The 6536-nt window shown below is 40.3% G+C and overlaps 1 pseudogene; it reads right to left on the bottom strand.

The window, feature by feature from the left end:
* Positions 1-267: 267 nt before the first annotated feature.
* LOC109259204 (protein FAM156A/FAM156B-like) lies at positions 268-3117 on the bottom strand (annotated as a pseudogene).
* Positions 3118-6536: the final 3419 nt, after the last annotated feature.

Here is a 6536-nt window from a genome sequence, read left to right on the forward strand (position 1 = left end):
ATTGTTACCCAGCCATCCTTTCTATTGACTAGCACCACCAACTGTGCCCCAAAGGGATGTTAAAATTATAAGCAGGAAAGATTGGGACCTTCCTGGAATTGAATCAATTTTCATTATGATAAGATTTCCAATCATAACTCTGGTCTTGTTATTTCTCCGACCACTGCTTACTCTTTGGTCCCTAATAGGAATCTGTGCCCAGGGTCTGGCAACACCAGCATTTGTTCTTGAATCCATTCAAATCTCTGTCACGTGAGGATGAGAATTTCAGTTTACTTTTAACCACTGTTTTAGAAGCCTCTGAAACATTCTTTTGCTTTCCTGCTACATCTCTAGTTGGAGCTTCTCTCTCCCTTCTGCTGTTGAAGCACTCTTTCTGGCCGAAATCTAGGAAGATTGGTACCTGGGCTAAGTGCCAAGCCACTGAGGCCCTGCACAAACATTTCCCAGAAGGAAGGATGTAGGGTCACTTTCCTCTTTGCTGGCATCCTAGAGACATTCAGCCTATGTCCCTGGCAATATTGACATTGACATGCACATCTGAATCTATTCTGATCTCTATCACCTGAGGAAGAGATTCTGGTTTCCCTTTGAACCTGATAAGGTGCCATGTGATCTAAGTGTCCTCATTTCATATGCTCCAGAAACATTTTCTTCCTCTAAGTACACTCTGATATTTCCTACCGCCTCTCCTGGAGGGTTTTCTCATCTCTGTACCACTGCTGGAGCAGCCCTTCTCGTAGAAGGGCAAGGTATTTGGTGCCAGAATTGGGGCTCACATCAGTAGCAATTCTGAGAGGGAAGGAGAACAGGCTACTGTGACTTCCTAGCAAGTCTCTTTAGAAATCATTGAAGAAGATTCAGAAATCAATGTTGAGCTTCCAGTTAAGGAATGACTAAGTCACAGGGATGAAAGGTACAGCATGGAGAATATAGTCAGTGGTACTCTAATAGCATTGTATGGTGACAGATGGTAGCCACACTTGTGAACACAACATAATGTATAGACTTGTTGAATCACTATGTCACACACCAGAAACTAATGTTACATTGTGTACTAACTCTACTTCAATTATAATCTATCAATCAATCAATAAATAAATACATTTTTATATGAAATTTATTGTCAGGTTGGTTTCCATACAACACCCAGTGCTCATCCCAACAGGTGCCCTCCTCAATGCCTATCACCCACTTTCCCCTCCCTCCCATCCCCCATCAACCCTCACTTTATACTCAGTTTTCAAGAGTCTCCTATGGTTTGCCTCCTTCCACCTCTGTAACTTTTATTCCCCTTCCCCTGCCCCATGGTCTTCTGTTAAGTTTCTCAGGATACACATAAGAGTGAAAACATATGGTATCTTTCTCTGTATGACTTATTTCACTTAGCATAACACTCTCCAGTTCCATCCACGTTTCTACAAAGGGCCATATTTCATTCTTTCTCATTGCCACGTAGTATTCCATTGTATATATAAACCACATCTTCTTTATCCATTCATCACTTCTTTAAAGAAGACATCCAGATGGCCAACAGGCACATGAAAAGATGCTCAACATCACTCATAATCAGGGAAATACAAATAAAAACCACACAGAGATATCACTTCACGCCAGTCAGAGTGGCTAAAATGAACAAATCAGGAGACTCTAGACGCTGGAGAGGATGTGGAGAAAAGGGAACCCTCTTGAACTGTTGGTAGGAATGCAAACTGGTGCAGCCACTCTGGAAAACAGTGTTGGGGTTCCTTCAAAAAATTAAAAATAGATCCACCCTATGGCTCAGCAATAGCACTGCTAGGAATTTACTCAAGGGATACAGGAGTGCTGATGCATAGGGGCACTTGTACCCCAATGTTTATAGTAGTACTTTCAACAACAGCCAAATTATGAAAGAGCCTAAATGTCCACATAATCATTTTAGAAGATAGGTGTGGTAGCATAGTTTAATCTCAGCCTTTCTTTACCTTTAAACCAGGGCTACCATTTCCTGATGTCTCAATTTCCTCTATTACCCTTACAATACCTTTAAAATACCCTCCATCCCCTCTGCTGAAAGCTGGGTATTGGCAAAGTTATCATAATGTTACATAACAGAAGTACCAGGGAACTTGGAAGGGTTTCTGTGTTAACTCCAGAGGTCACTTTTCACATAGAATCCTATGTGATTGGGACTTCCAAGAGCTATACAGCCCAGTGCAGCATCATTCTTGAGACATCATTTGTTCGCAGCAAATTTGTGTACACTAAGAGTGGTCTTCTGGATAAAGGAGACTTAGAAATTAATATCGATCCAGATCCTTGAGCTAAAAAAGAAAATAAGCCTCAGTCAGTTGTTACAGGATAATTCCACATCCACTACTAAAGAGTGGTTCCTCTGTTGTCTGCCAAAATCATGCCATCATTCTCAATGTGGGACAGTGGCATTCTGGTTGCTAGGATAAAATGCCACCAGGTACTCTTGACTTGATATTTCCTTGAAACAACTGACTGAGAATTCTTCTTTCTTTCAGGCTCTGGCCCAGAGAAGTTTAGGCTCCTTCTCCAGTAGCTCCACAGAGTTCCTGGTTTTACTCTTGAAGGTATTTGACACCAACGTCAGCAATTCCACTCCAAACAAACAGATTCAAATAAACAGATCAAGCATGTCTCTCTTCCTCTGGTTTGAGAGTACTGAAGCCTCTCAGAAGGCAAACCTTTTGATTTTTCCTGGGTCAGTGTGGCAAGCTTAGGTCCATTTGCCAGTTGTGGCTTCTCCATTGGCACTCAGCCTTCATTCTTATCAGCAGAGCTTCTCTTCAACCTTGTATTTTAATTTACCCAGTTACACTGGGTAACTTCCTGGCTTTCCTACCCTCTGATGATCCCTCTTGGTCCAAGGAGGTCCTTACCATGCATGCCAAAAACTCTGCCTTTCGATAGATTATAGGTCCTGGGACTGTGCTGGCGATGTTCTGGAATCACTCCTTGGCATGCATCAAGCACATGCATTAAGCAGAGCATCAGGGCATTGGAGAGCTTATGCAAGGGCAGCAGGATGTCCACAGAAATATTGAATAGGACATAGGCCTTTTCATGTCCAGATACTGTTGCACACTGAGAGAACAGTGTTGTCATTAAGAAATATATTTGGGGTTTCTGGGGAAGCTCAGAAAACAACTGAAGATAAGAAAAAGGGAAAAACAGGGCCATTGGGAAACAGATGAAATTGTTTCTACTCAGGCTAAGTTACAGGAAGTTAAAAGACCTACTCCTAGGCCTAATGGGATACTGAGTCTGGATCATGGGGCTTGTTAAAGTGAGTGACATGTAAATTTATACCTTCCATGTTCATCACATAGTCATTATTTTATCTTACTTTATTATATTGAAATTCTTATTTGATACAGTTACTTGCATTTGTCAGGTAACACAGATATAAAATCATTTTTGTACATTTTAGATTTTAGAGACCAGTAGTTAAGATGGAAAAGCAGCATGGAGACTCTAAGATTATCTCATCCCTGAAGTGCAGCCAGATCAGCACCAAACAATTTTGGATACCTTGGAAATTGATCTAAGGATTAACACAAAAATCTGCATAACTTGATCCACATAACTTGGCAAGTACATAGTGCAGAGACGTGAACTGGGGAAGAGAAAAGCTACAGAGAGTAGGGAGCTGTTTTTGCAGAGAGAGCACAGAGAAAGGGAAAGGGGAGAGTGCAGTGCACCAGTCATGCAAGAAAAGCACTCCCCCAAAAGTAGCTGGAGAGAAAGAGAGAGAAAGAGTGGAAACACTCACAAGGGACTGGACAAGAAATCTGTTCCCCAAAACCATTGACAGGAGGAAAGGAGTGGGTTTAAATACAACCAGAATTCTATAAACAGTGGAGCACAGAGTCTGAAGTTTTGGAGCTCAGTGCCTGGTGGTGCACTGGTGAGGAAGTAGGATGAATCTCCAGTAGCAGGCAGCAGGATCTGAGGGGTCTGTGTGCCACACGGGGAGAAACCATTCCCCTGCTTGGAGTGCATTTGGTAGAGGCCATACAGCCTCCCCACAGGCAAAGGTCCCAGTGGACCCCCAGAGAGCAGCCATGCTTGCTGATACTGGGACAAAGACACCAGAGTTTGGTGAAACCTGGTGTTGGTATGTTGTGGATTGCCATAATCTCTGAACCTCTGCCACTGACCAATACCACAAATGTTTCCTGGGGCAAGTGGCACCTGGCCGTTACTCAGAGAAACCCTCCCTTAGAGAGTCAGCTTGGGTCCAAGCTGCAGGGGTCTCTGAAGCATGGGGCTTTGAAACACAGCCCCATCTGAGATAAAACTCTGAAGGGAGGTGCCACCTGGCAGGCAGACAACTTGGACATGGACAGGGTAGAGGTGGGGAGTGGACAGAGACCTGAGAAAAAGGAGGGGGGATTGGTCACGGATCGGTGAGAGTGTGAAATTCCTGTGCCAGAGACTAAGGAGCTGGGTGAAGACATTTCCACCACCCCAGAGCATGCACCCATACATGCAAGCACACCAAACCGATCCACCTGAGTAAGCTAAGCAGTGCCACTTAGTGGAGAATGGAGCTGTTATAACAAGTCTGGCCGAACTGTGACCTCCAAGCACATCCTCTAGAAAACCAGCACAAGTCACTCCACCTGCTTAGTGTACGGACTATAGAAGGCTTCATTGTTTCAGTTCTAGGGGAAACTGGATGTAACTCCATTCGGGTTTCATTCTGTTCGCTTCTTCATTTATTTGCTCATTTTATTTGCTACTATTTTGCTTAAATTGTTTTCTTTTTTTTCATTTTCTTCCACATTCTTGGTATGAAAAGAGAAAATTTTATTTATTTGTAGTTCTTACTTTATTTTATTAATTTTTATTCTATTTCATTTTCTTTATTTCATTTTATTCTACTTTATTATATAATTTTTAAATTCTTTCATACTTTTGTTTCTTTATTTTCTTTCCCTTTTTTCTCTATTCTATCAAACTTCTTTCAACAAGCAGACCAAAATACACCTAGAGTCTAACTTCCTTTATTTGATTTTATGTTTGGTTTTTAATTTTTTAATTTTTTAATTTTAATATTTGACTTTATTATTTTTTTTCTTCCTCCAAAATGACAAAACAAAAGAATTCACCCCAGAAGACAGACGAAGAATAAATGAAGCCAGGGGCTTAATTGACACATATATAAGCAAGATGTCTGAACTAAAATTTAGAACCATGACAGTAAGAATACTACTTGGGGGTGAAAAAAGTATAGAATCGCTTTTGTGGAAATAAAAGAAATAAAATCTAGTCATGGCAAAATTAAAAATGTTATAACCAAGATGCAATTTTGAATGGATGCCACAATGGCAAGAATGGAAGAAGGAGAGAAGCAAATCAGCAGTTTAGAAGACAAAACCATTAAGAATAATGTGGCAGTAAAAAAGAGGGAAACAAAGGCAAAAGAGCATGATATAAGAGTTAAAGAAGTTGGTGAATTATTAAAAAGGAATTACATCCTAATCATAGGAGTCCCAGAAGATAAAGAAAGAAAACTGGCAGAAGCTTTATGTGAGCAAATTGCAGTGGAAAGCTTTCCTAATCTGGAGAAAGACACAGATATCAAAATCCAAGAATCACAGAGAACTCCCATTGGATCCAACAAAAACCAACCATCAACAAAGCATATCATAGTCAAATTCACAAAATACATAGACAAGGAAAGAATTATGAAAGCATCAAGGGAAATAAAAGTTTTTAAACTATAAGGAAAGACAGATCAGATTCACAGCAGACCTATCTACAGAAACTTGGCAGGCCAGAAAGGAGTGGAAAGATATATTCAACATGCTAAATTGGAAAAATATGCAGCCAAGAATTCTTTATGCACCAACGCTGTAATTCAAAATAGAAGGAGAGATAAAAAGTTTCCCAAACGAAAACTAAAGGAGTTTGTAACCACTAAACCAGCCCTGCAAGAAATTTTAACAGGGATGCTTTGAGTGGAGAAAAGACGAAACAAAACAAAAAAGACCAAAATATACAAAGACTAGAAAGGACCAGAAAGCATCATCAGAAACACCGACTCTACAGGCAACACAGTGGTGCTAAATTCATATATTTCAGTACTCACTCTGAATGTCAACAGACTAAATGCTCTGATCAAAAGACATAGAGTATCAGAATGAATAAGAAAACAAGACCCATGTAAATGCTGCTTATAAGAGACTCATTTTAGACCTAAAGACACCTGTAGATTGAAAGTAAGGGGAGGGAGAACCATCTATCCTGCTAATGGTCATCAAAAGAAAGCTGGTATAGCCATACCTATATCAGGCAAACTAGATTTTAAAATAAATACTGTAATAAGAGATGAAGAAGGGCATTGTATCATAAATAAGAGGTCTATCCACAAAGAAGACCTAACAGTTGTGAATATTTACACCCCCAACGTGGAAACACCCAAATTTTAAATCAATTAATCACAAACATAAAGAAACTCGTTGATAATAATAGCATGATAGTAGGGACATCAACAACCCACTTACAACAATGGACAG

The sequence above is a fragment of the Panthera pardus genome, unplaced genomic scaffold (genome assembly GCF_024362965.1).
Source record: "Panthera pardus isolate Hobbes unplaced genomic scaffold, ASM2436296v1 HiC_scaffold_27, whole genome shotgun sequence".
NCBI lineage: Eukaryota > Metazoa > Chordata > Mammalia > Carnivora > Felidae > Panthera > Panthera pardus.